The sequence below is a fragment of the Vulpes vulpes genome, chromosome 11 (genome assembly GCF_048418805.1).
Source record: "Vulpes vulpes isolate BD-2025 chromosome 11, VulVul3, whole genome shotgun sequence".
NCBI lineage: Eukaryota > Metazoa > Chordata > Mammalia > Carnivora > Canidae > Vulpes > Vulpes vulpes.
This window is the reverse complement of record NC_132790.1, coordinates 52,820,319-52,833,254: the sequence shown is the minus strand read 5'-3', so window position 1 is coordinate 52,833,254 and position 12,936 is coordinate 52,820,319. Positions and strand designations below refer to the sequence as shown.

The 12,936-nt window shown below is 39.9% G+C and overlaps 2 pseudogenes; one reads left to right on the top strand and one right to left on the bottom strand.

Annotated features, from left to right (window-relative positions):
* Window positions 1-748: 748 nt before the first annotated feature.
* On the bottom strand, window positions 749-812 carry LOC112933287 (U4 spliceosomal RNA; annotated as a pseudogene).
* Window positions 813-6,247: 5,435 nt separating this feature from the next.
* On the top strand, window positions 6,248-7,791 carry LOC112933261 (cyclin-J pseudogene; annotated as a pseudogene).
* Window positions 7,792-12,936: the final 5,145 nt, after the last annotated feature.

Genomic DNA, 12,936 nt, shown 5'->3' with positions numbered 1-12,936 from the left:
ACCTTAAAAAATACAGGCAACAAAAATTAATGAATAAATGAAAATGATATTATACCATGACCAAGTTTATTCCAGGAATTTATGAGTGAGTTTATTCCAGGAATACAAGTGTGTTTTAATATTTGAAAACAAATTAACTCATCACATTAACAGATTAAAGGAGAAAAATGATATGATCATTTCAACATAGAGTAAACATTTTATAAATGACCTTGTAAAATACACGAAATTGTAAAAGCCAGGAAGATCCAAACAGGCTTAAGCAGAAGCATATGATTAGAGGATTTGTTCCACCAGATACCAATTCTTTTTATAAAACTATAGTAATGGAGAAAGTGATATTGATATAGGACTAGACAAATGAGCCATTGAGAAAAAAAATAGCCTAGAAATAGAGTCTTAAATATGAAGACACTCTTTAAAATGAAAGTGCATTGCATAATACTGGGGAAGGATTTTTTTTTGCAATAAATGGTACTAAGACAACTGAGTATTCATATAGGAAAAATAACTTTGAAACCCATATCTCATGTGGGAGGCAAATCTAAGCTTTCAGCAAATAATGTAGAATATTGTCTGGACGTGTGAGCAGGAAAATATTTTTTAAACAAAGAACAATGACTTTAGAGAAAAGCTTAATAAATTCACATTAAATTTAAAAATTTCTGTTTAACAAAAGACATCATAAAGTGAAAAGGCAAGCCAGCCATAAAACTCAAATTCAGAATATGTAAAGAACTCCTACAAATAATTAGCAATAATCGCGCCTCGGATAAACCTCATTGGCTACAATACTGCTACTACACAAAGCTTCCTACAAATAATTAAAACTAAAATGGCTACATGTCATTATAAATTTATCCAAATCCAAGGAATATACGAAAGTAAACCGTAATGTAAACTATGCATTTGAGGTAATGCTGATGTCCGTGTAGGTTCATCAACTATAACAAATGTACCACTGTGAGGGGAGTGTTTATAATGGAGGAGACTATGCATGTGTGAGGGTAGAGGGCATATGGGAAATAGCGATACCTCCTGCTCAATGTTGCTATGGGCCTAAAACTGCTCTAAAAATAAAAATTTATTTTTAAAAAATAGGAGTCAAGAGAACTTCTTTAAGAACCAAAAAATTTGGATAAACACAGCACAAAAGAGGACATCCAAATAGTCAATAATTAGGGAAGAATGGTTCATAGACCAAAATCTCAATAAGTTACCATTGTAGACGCACCAGAGTAGCAAAAAGTGGAAAGTCTTAAAAAATAAAAATAAAAATAAAAAATCTTAAAAATGTGGGAAGTCTTATAATTCTAAATGTTGTTGAACATGTTATGGTGGAAATTCTCATATTGTCCAGGTGTGAATGAAAACTGGAATAACCACTTTGTATGTTTACAACTATTGGAATCCAGATTTATCTAATAATGTAGAAAGAGCTATACCCTGAGCCAGCCACTTTTTACTCTTGGATCCTAAAGAAATTTGTTGACATATGCATCAGGATACATATAAAAGAATATTCATGGCAACATTTTTATGATAGACAAAACCCACATGCAAACCAAATGCACATCAACAATAAAAATAGGTACATTGAGATACATTAATATGATGAAATATTATGCAGCAATGAGAATGACCAAACTGGAGCAATGGATGAATATTGGCCCCCCCCCCAAAAAAAAAAAACAAAACAGGAGGAAAGGAGGAAGGCAAAAAAATTCATATAATATGACCCATTTAAATAAAGTTCAAAAAGAGCCAAACTCTACTAGGCCATTTAAAGAAGAGGTATATATGGGACAAAACTATAAAGGAAACAACAAATCATTGTCACAAGAAGCAAGAAAGGATAGAAGTGGCCAAGCATCTCATAATCGGGCAATGTTCCCTTTATTGGTCCCTGGTGGTAGTTACACAGGTGTTTGCTTTACTATTGTGGATTAAAATATTCCTCTATCAATGCTACATTTCAGAAATAAAAGCATAATTTCGTTATGTTTTTAAATGTATGTTTGGTTCTCCTTTGTGTTCCAAAGTATTTGATAAGATTTGTTTTTAGGTGTTTACATGAAATAGTTTATAACAAGTAGAAATCAGTCCTTCTGCCTTTATGAGAATTTTAATATTAAACTATGAAGTACAATTCAATTTTATGGATATCAACACTGAAGGGAGGAGAAGAGGGATGATGAACTCAGAATTCACTCAGCATCACATTATTAACAAGCTCTGTGCTGCCACACTTTCAGCTGAACTGACTCAGCTAATAAGCAGGAAGGTGGTATAAGAGGAAGGATGGGCCAGAACCTGCTAGTCTTGAGTCCGTTAGGCATGATGGGTGGAGATGTCAAGAAAATAGTTTTTTGAGCAGGTCAAACCTGGCAGGGAGAGGGAGCACAAAGCTTGAATCCAGAAATGGAAAGACTCCTCAGCGACTGCATAGGAAAGGGCTGCAGCCTTACAAAGGGCTTTGTTATGGTGTATGAGGTGAAATACACTGGCTCTACAGAGACTCTAGCTGACAAGGCTTTTTGTGTATGGGTGGGGGGAGATTGAGTACAGAACCCACATCCCCCTTTTCTTTAGTCACTTCAATCAATGCTCACAATGCCCAGCTGCTTTCTTGAGTTGGAAAATATCCTTTTTGTTTGTTTGATGGGCTTTGCTCTTTATGAGTGAGGTATTTTGAGGTTTCTCTTATTCCCCAAAGAGTAGTCAGTGACCAAGAGAATATCTATCAAAGAGCCTGGAAAATGGTAAAAATTTGTGACCAAAAACAAAACACAATTTTCATCTGCGTATTGGCAATATACCATGATTAAGAACTTATCTCTATGCTGAATTGTCTTGACTGGAGAGCTAACACTAGTGTGAAAACTTGCCTTTCAAACATCTCTAATGTTCTATGCACTAAAGTGAATCACTTCTCTGGTCACCTTCCACCCAAATCTTCTCCCGCTACTGGTGTGCTCTTGCTCTGCTTGCAGTGATTCTTCCTTTTGACTTAGTAATCCCTAGCTTTTTGCAAAGGGGCACCTGGACAGTGAAGGGTGTAGATGGGTAACATCTAGGTTACCTATCCATAAACACGTCCCATTTATACCGTTCTGTGCTTACTGCCTCCATGTAATATTCTTACTTTAAAAAAGGAGGGGTCATTATCAACAGTGGTACAGGATGGGGTGAAAGGGCGTTATGGAGACTTGGGGCTCACCAGATTTTTGGAAGCAAGACCTTATAAAAGCAAGGTCCTTATAAGGACCTTATAAAACCAATTTTGGAAGCAAGACACTTATAAAAAATCTTAGCATCTAATATTGAAAATTAGATTTCTTCCCAAAAAGTATTCCTTCACAAAATCTTGTTCAAAGGAACCAAAGGCCAGAACTCTTTATTTCCTTTTTCTGAGATAGAGAAGGTCATTCTTAGGGAGGTGATGTCTGTCTTGGTTTAGAGATTTGCATGGAAAAAGAAGCAAAGGGCTACCTAAAATGCCTAAGTCTCTAAGCTGTATTGAATTGGAGGTTCAGTAAGAAACTTAGCAGTTTGGGATCAGCGTTCAGGTTGACAGGTGGAAGCAATGAACCAACATTAATTCCCTTCTCCCTTAAGGAGCTAGCAGTTCCCCCAGTGACCTTTAGTCAAGTACACCAATATGGGAACAAAATCTGGCAATAAGGAAGATAGCACTTCTCAAGCTTTCTAAGAAGTTGAAGGGAGATCTAACAAGTAAGCACCTCAAGATTTGAATTGAATTTGTTTGAATCCCAATTCTTCATTCCTTTGGAGGTGCTAAGAAAGAGGAGACTAGGAAAAGGCAGATTATCAAGGAAAGGACAAAGAGCAAGGGCAGGGTGGAGGGTTGGAATATAGAGGGTAACATTACTTTATAGGAGGAAGTGCCTGAGCTGTGTCCATGTCACAAGTTCCCAGTTGCCTGAGTCTCTGCCTTTTCCCAAATTCCTACTATTCTCGAATTGGTAAGATAAATGGGTCAATAAATAACTTCAAGATAAGTGCTTGGAAGTTACAGGAGATAGGAAGAAAAGTGCACACTTTATGACAACCTTGGAGTTGTCTCCCTGTTGTATCTGCTTCCCACTTGAGGGAACCCAGTAGAAGAAGTGGTTGGGGAAAATGCACAGCTGGTACTCAAGGACCTGGCTTATTGAAGAGGGCTTGAAAAGCAAAGACAGGTGCCCCCTGTTGGTTTCCTGCTGCACTGGCCTCTCTGGCAGTTGAGTGAGCCCATTTTCCCCCCAAGCTTAGAAGTCTCTATGCCTTACTACTTGAAACCACAGGCTTGGACACATGCTGGAACAAATGGCAGAGAGTTATTGGGGATGTGACTGGCTGCAGTGCCTGGGGGAGGGGTGTGGGGAACCAGGTCACACTGCATAGGAGAAGTCTTCTACCTCCATGGGTAAGCCATGCAAAGGGGACAAAAAACTGCTAAATGATATAGGGTTGGTTTGTACTTTCCTATAGTGATTCCAGTTGACTTTAAGGTGAATTATAGGGTGGGTAGGCAGGAGTGACTGTGGTCCGAGTCAATCTCAGGAAAAAAACCATAGACCCACACAATGTGAATGTAGCTTATCACAATGACAGTGCAGTACATAAACTCTCCCTGGATTCTGCTTCTAGAGTACACTTATGCCAGGCGTCTTACAGAATCTTCATTTAGGAGCACAAGGCATGCAGCAAGTGATTTATCACCCAGGTCTCTTAGATCAGCGTTCTCAAACCAGAGCTTGCATCAGGATCCCCTGCAGGGCTTGTTAAAACACAGATTGCAGGGCTCCACCCCAGAGTTTCTTATTCAGAAGATCTGCAGGAGGGCCTGAGAATTTGCACTTCTAACAAGTTTCCAGGTGAAGCTGATGTGTTGCTTAGGGATGTTTCTAGATGTTTCTTACTAGCAGAAGTACTATTCATAGGAAAGGGCAGCATTAACAGGAGACTTATGTAGGGCTGCAAGCAAATTTTATTATCTATGAAGACTGTAACATTAACATTGCCTGAAACCACTGACTTCATAGCTGTGTACCTCCCATCGTATGCCCCCATCGTGAATACACCAGATGAAGTTGGGGTTGTGACTGCCTGAAGTCAGAAGTTTTCCGTTAACCTTCAGCTGGAACTGAGGACCTTTATTTTATTTTTTTTATTTTTTATTTATTTATGATAGTCACAGAGAGAGAGAGAGAGAGGCAGAGACACAGGCGGAGGGAGAAGCAGGCTCCATGCACCGGGAGCCCGATGTGGGATTCGATCCCGAGTCTCCAGGATCGCGCCCTGGGCCAAAGGCAGGCGCCAAACCGCTGCGCCACCCAGGGATCCCTGGAACTGAGGACCTTTTAGGTAAACAGTTGTTTGGGAAAATCAATGCGGGTACCAAAGACTCTACAGAAAGTGTTTACAAGTGTAAAGCATTGAGCTGGTGTTTGCTTTGTCTAATTGATGTGATAATGATATGAAGAAAGTATGCATATCAGCAACCCATAGCCAAATACATCTGGGGTAAATACAGGGTTTTTGTATGATTAATTGATCTCATTTCCTGAACCTGATTTCCTGTTTCCCTGCCACTTCCACCTGTAAAACCAAGTACACTTGTTGAATCTTGTCATGTCAAAAAAACAGGGAAGCTATCAAACTACCAAAAAGTAACAGGATTATATTTCTAAGCACTTGATGAAACTCCCAAAGGCCAGAGATGAGAGAATTGACACAACAACAAAAAAAGACAGTGGTAATAGAAATACTCAAATACGTAAGTCATCAGTAAATCCAAGAAAAATATCACCTCTGGAGCATGATAGAGAACAAACTCTTTTTAAAAGGTAGTTAACTGCTTTTTCCATATAGGCAGAACCACTATGTAACCCCTAGCAAGTGAGGGGAAACTTCTCTGTATAGAAGCAGCTACCCAGCTAATAGATAACAGAATAGATTTAGAATGTCAGCATTTTGCACTCCACAATGAATTAAGGCATGTAGGCATTGAGCATCAGGGGCTCAGTATCAGACACCAAGGGGTGACCAGACATCATGAGCCTCCTAATGAAAAAACACATTGTCATTTATGAAGATATCTTGGGGGGGGGGGGGAGTATAGGATCAGGTCTCAGAAAACTCAAGAGGACAGAAGAAAATGACAAATTATGTTCTAAAAGTGCAATTATCAACATTTAGCTAGCTTCTGGGAAACTTTAACAAATGACTCCGTTTCTCCAAAATGCAAAAGGAAGAAGGGAGAACCCTGAAGATCAAAAGATGCCAGAACAATGGGCGGTTGGGCCGGCGCTGCGGGCCCCAGCTGAGGCTGGCGCTTCCAGGGAGGGCTGGCGGCCGGTCCTGCACGCCGGGGCTGGGGGGCCGCGGTTCCGGACTGAGCTTGCTGCGTCTGGCAGGCTCGCCGCGCGGTCCCCTGGAGCTGGAGGGAAAGTAGTGGCGGGGACGTTCATCAACGTTCATCAACCGCTTCGATGCAAGGAGCTGAAGTTGCCTTCCTACAAAGGCCAGTCCCCTCAACTAAGTCTCAGAAGCTAGTTTGCTGACCAGATTGCCATTGTGAGCAATCGCTTCACCCTCTGCCGTTCTGCTCGACATCTTGCTATTTGCTGGACTTATTTATGGATCCGTATGACCTCTCTATCCAGCAGCTGCATTTAGTTGCACCTTCCTGTCTGCTTTTAGGAAGGAAATTTGAAGGGAAAGAAGATATCCTGCCTAAGGTGGAACAGCTCAACAGCCTAGGTTGTATAATTAATATGAATCTAGAATTAACAAAGCAAAATTTGCTACATATGGAACTGTTATTAGAAACCTTTCGGTGGAGGATCCCTGGGTGGCGCAGCGGTTTAGCCCCTGCCTTTGGCCCAGGGCGCGATCCTGGAGACCCCGGATCGAATCCCACGTCGGGCTCCCGGTGCATGGAGCCTGCTTCTCCCTCTGCCTGTGTCTCTGCCTCTCTCTCTCTCTCTCTCTCTCTGTGACTATCATAAATAAAAAAAAAAAAAAAAGAAAGAAAGAAAGAAACCTTTCAGTGGAACCTCTGCCTTCCAGCAGCTGCCCATTTCATTGAGTATTATCTCTCCGAAGCAGTACACGAAACAGATCTTCATGATGGCTGGCCAATGATTTGCCTGGAAAAAACGAAACTCTACAAGACCAAGTATGCAGATTTCCTGGAAGTATCTTTGCAAGATTATGCCTTTTTAAATTATGCACCTTCTTTAGTAGCTGCTGCATGTGGGCTTCTTCAAGGATTATACTTCGTCTTTCTCTAACGTGGCCCACAAGACTGCATCGTTTTACTGATTACTCCTGGGATTTTTTTTTTTTTTTAGTGCAATGCATTGAACAGCTATTGATTGCACATTATAACGATGTGAAAGAGGCCAACAGAGAGGACAGGCAGGGTCCCAGCCAGCGCAGCTGAGTGTGCTGCAGTCAGCCTCCCAGCCCGCAAGGCCGGTTTACTTTCAGCAACCCCACTATCTCCATCAGACGCACCACACCTCGCTGCAGTACCGCCATCCTGTAGCGGAACAGCCGAGCTGCCAGCAGATGGGATCTACCACACACAGCTCCTCTGACACACTACGGACGTGACCTGCTGGCTTCCAAGCCAGTGTTCAGGGCCTCGGGCATGTGCAGACCGGTGTTGGGATGTCACTGGCAATACCAGAAGTGAAGCCCTGTCCGAATGTTTCTTATAACCAGAGTTCCCAGATAAATGAACATTACCCTTGCATTACTCCTTGCTTTGAAAAGTGATTTTATGTGAAGGTAATTCCTGACCCAGACTGTTCTGTGACTTGAAGCTCTGGGGCAAGCTTTTTGTAAACTTCCCTTGAAAAGGAAAGGGATCCAGATTGCATCAGAACTCTTCAGATACAAGCATCAGGAAGACGGAATTTCCCTTTCAGTGCACCATGAATACCTGGGAGGACTGAACAAACACTGCAAACACTTTAACAGTATGTATATCAAATCCTGTTAAAACACATCCCTTGTGACAAAAATTTTAAGCCCTGGTTGATGGTCCAAATATTTCAAAAATATTCAATACAACAGAAAATTTGGACAGATTCTATGTCGCATTTTGAGATTTGGCCTGTGGTGGGCTCTGGACCTGATGTTGGCTTATACGTCAGAGAATAATGTTTACCTGTGGACTTGCCAAATGTTCCTTTTATGAAGGAAAGTTACAGTATTAATTTTTGAAGAGGTCTTTTTTTCCTTTTAATTCTGCAGTTTTGAGTTACATTTTTGATCTACAAATTAATCTTTACTAAGTTTAAACTCATGAATTGCTATGCTATACCAATTTGCAGTAAAAAAAATTTTTTTAGATGAGTTATAATTTCCTATCACAATATGTAGGTATCTGGATTTATGTACTAAAATTACGGGTGGAGTAGATCTCTTAAAATCATGATCATACTTTTTTTTTTTTAACCCTAAGTGATCAACCTAAAATCTTTAGGATTAAAACACATTTAACTCAGGGAATTTGTACTACTTGGAAACACTTAACTGTAATGCAATATGCTTTGGGAATGTTATAGTATGAACTACCTGTATAACATAGGTTAAAATACTCTTACTAGGATGTTTTCAACTGAAAACATAATTGTAGTTTAGAATGAATGAAGTGGCTCCTATCACTCATAATCCATACATAGATTTTGCATTTTTCAGTGCCCTTAGTGATTTATACTCAGATTTGATGTTACACTCAAAGTTTTTTCAAGGAAGGCATAACTATAAAATGTCAGTACTAGAATAAAGTCCTGTAGGTTTATTTTGAAGTGGAATGTGGCCAGGGTAGTTCTCAGGTTGTGCTTAGAGCAGCACTTTGTTCCATGGAGGACAAGTTCTATAAGCAGCCTTGCAATCCAGCCAGTCTATGTATCAGGCAGAGGAACCAAATACTAGATTGCAATAGCCACTTCCATTACACTGGCCTCAGAACTGCCCTGGGACATTTCACTGTGTGGGTAATGAGTGAAAACAGCAATAAGAAGTCATTACAGCAAGGGCAATTTAGGGGGGAAAGAATTCAGAGGGAATAAAAAGTAAAAAGAAAGAAAGCATTGTAATAACTGAAACTATACGTTGTGCTCTTATCTGTGGGAGAAGAGAGATTTGGTGAGAGGAAACTTTCTGATTTAAAAATAAGGTGTGTCTTTTTGTTTGTGCTTTTTTTTTTTTTTATAAAGATAACACTTGAATAGAAGGGAAACTGCACGGCAGGTATGTGAGTGCCACAATATGCATTGAAGACAAACTTATAAAGATGTTGTGGGTATGCAGCAGGAGTCTCCGTAATCAAGCCAATGCCTTTTGTTAGGAAAGGGAGGGACTCAGCACAGTAGTGGACTGATCCAGATGACTCCAGTGGATAAATGTGGGTGGGTGGCTTCTGCCAGCATGAATTCCTAGAGAATGTCCTCTCCTTAGAAGAATGGTAATTTTTTTAAAAAATTTTTATTTATTTATGATAGTCACACAGAGAGAGAGAGAGAGAGGCAGAGACACAGGCAGAGGGAGAAGCAGGCTCCATGCACTGGGAGCCTGATGTGGGATTCGATCCCGGGTCTCCAGGATCGCGCCCTGGGCCAAAGGCAGGCGCCAAACCGCTGCGCCACCCAGGGATCCCAGAATGGTAATTTTTATAATTAGATATACATAGGGCATGGTGTGGATTTATTAGGCTGGTAGATTAAAAAAAAAATCCACTCAGGTAAGAACAGTCACTCATGGCCGTTTTCAAGCTTGAAAATGGTTTTCTGAAAGTATCATCACTTTTTCTCTTTACAGAAGGCTGCTAATTGGATTTTGGTAGTTCTTACCTCAAGAAAGCTTGAATTATTTGGGGGAAAGTGGGTTCAAAAGAGAATATATCTCACATTCACATTCAGAACCCAGCACCTGGCATCCAGTTTTCAGTATTTTTAACTACCTCAATAATGCTATGAATGTAAGATATTGGGATAGAGAGCCCAACTTGAAACAACCACCAGTGCCTATGGTAATTTAATGTCTTATCAAATGCTTTTATTGATTAGTTTAAATGTCATTCTTGTTATAGAAGAATATGCCTTTTTAAAAGGCTTATAACGCTTTCCCAGTTTGCATTTTAAAAAGTTAAGGAACACTGGATTAATTTTGGGGGGTAGAATAAAATAATTGGTTACTATTGCTGCATACCTAGGGTGGGGTGGGATGGGGTGGTTGGAGAATCAGAACTATTTTTATTTTTTTAAAAGATTTTATTCATGAGATTATATATATATATATATATATATATATATATATATATATATATAGACAGAGAGAGAGAGAAGCAGAAACACAGGCAGAGGGAGAAGCAGGCTCCATGCAGAGAGCCTGATGTGGGACTCGATCCCGAGACTTCAGAATCACGCCCTGGGCCAGAGGCAGGCGCTAAACTATTGAGCCACCCAGGGATCCCCCAGAACTATTTTTAAAACATTAGGTTTCATGGATCCCTGGGTGGCGCAGCGGTTTGGCCCCTGCCTTTGGCCCAGGGCGCGATCCTGGAGACCTGGGATCGAATCCCACGTCGGGCTCCTGGTGCATGGAGCCTGCTTCTCCCTCTGCCTGTGTCTCTGCCTCTCTCTCTCTGTGTGTGTGACTATCGTAAATGAAAACAAAACAAAAAACAAAAAAACATTAGGTTTCAGTATAAATACGACTCACAACTGCGAGCCTTGGAGGATGACGGTGGGGGGCAGTTGTGTGGGTTTTGTTTTAATTTATTGATTAGTCTTTAAAGCAGGTCTTTTTTTTTTTTTTGAGATTACTGGACCATTATTAAATGTGTACTATGAAGAAATTAATATGTATAAAGGGCTTTACCAAAGCCCACTAAATAAACACTACTCAAGTACAGACTGCAAACCAAAATATATCTGTGTTGTGACATTAATTGCAAATAGTATGGTGTTAAATTCTACACCAATGGAATTAGATGAGTGCTATGCACTTAATTTTAAAATAGTTTTCAGTAAAAAATAAATAAAAATAAAAGATGTCAAAGACATTTATTTTTAAGAAGTAAAGCTAAGCGCTTACACATAAGGATGAACACTGAGGAGTTAAAACTGAATAAAAGCAAGGAAGAGGTAACTATTGAAGTCTGAATGGTCGTTACTCTTAGGGAACAGAGGGGCTACCAAAGTGGTTGGCAAAGGTTTAGTTTTTGATGTGGGAATGATTGCAAGGGTATATGTTTCACAATCATTTATTAAGCTATATTTTATGTGAGTTTTCCCTTCCTGTTTTACAACAAAAAGGTAATGGAAAAGAGATTCACGTAACCAACAAAGAGTTTGTATCCTTTGTCAGGAAAGTTCTAGAAAACACTTTTTAAAAAAAAGATTTTATTTACTTATTTGACAGGGAGAAAGAGCATACAAGAGAACATAAGCAGGGGAAGTAGCAGGCAGAGGGAGAGGGAGAAGCAGAGTCCCTGCTGAGCAGGGAGCCTTGACTGGGGCTCAATCCCAGGACCCTGAGATCATGACTGGAGCCAAAGGAGGAGCCAAACCAACTGAGCCACCCAGGCACCCCTAAAAAATATTATTTAAAAAGACAGTCAACATAATAGAAAAATAAGCAGAAGACTTGAAGATATGCCTCACTGAGGGGAAAAAAAAATCCAAATACTCAATAACAAGACAAGTGCTGAAGGGAAATACAAATTAAAACTTCAATTAGATACATGCCCACAAGAATATAATTTAAGTGTTGGCAAGGATGTGCAGAAACTCTGAAGTTGCTGGTAGGAATGTAAATTGGTACAACTACTTTGGAAAACAGTTTGGAATTATCAAAGAAACTTAAAGACACACATCCACTGAGGGCTGCTAAATGTTTAACAACTTTGCTGTCTAGTAGGAAAGCCCTGTTTTACAGTATTTGCTGATTTCAGCGGTGTAAAAACTAGCCAGTACTGATGCTTTAAAAATATATATAACTAATTGCAAACTTATATAATTTAATTTTTAATAAGAGCTCTTTTAATTTGCCTATAAAATTCCTGAAGTTTTGATATTTGGTTCTGAGGGGCCAGCATGAGCCAGGTCTAGCTTATATACTTCCATGCCCCAGAAATTCCATACACCCTAGAGAAATGTTCATAGATGCACATACAGAAACATTCACAGTCTTGTATATAATAGTTCAAAACTGGAAATCACCTATTATCAAATGATAAATAGGTTAGATAACTTTGGTACGTTTATATAATGAAATTTCTTATGCACTAATGAAAAAAAACTAGAGCTGCATGCAGCAATATGGATGCACCTTTAAAACAATGTTGAGTGAAAAGTAGACAAAAGAACACATCAGTACAACTAAATTAATATACATTTTAGAAACAGGCAATGCTATACTGTTTAGAGACCTACATATAGGCAATGAAACTGTAAAGCAAACCAAGAAAATGCCATAAAATACAGAGTGGTGGCTACCTTTGGGCGGAGAAGCAGAGTTACGTTCTGGGCATGTGAGGTTTCTGGAGTGTTGAAGTGTTGTTTCTTTAAGTGATGGTAGTTACCTAGATCTTCACTTTAGCTAAACCTAATATTCTAAATACTTTTTGGCAGATGTGTTGCATTTAACATCTGGTGTGCAGGAGGCACTGTCAGGTCTCTTACCCTGACTAGTTTGAGAGGTGCAGACCCTCTCAAGCTGCCTAGCTTGCTGGCTCCACTACCAAGACACAGTCAGCTCTTTCCCACTCTGGATTTCCTTTGGTAGAAAAGAGTCAGGTTCATTTTAGCTCCGACCATGGTTCATTTTAGCTCTGTGAAGAATGTCAGGTCCCAGTTCTGAGTCTCCCAACTGAATGGAGTCCTGACCAAATCTCCAATTGATTTCTTGGAA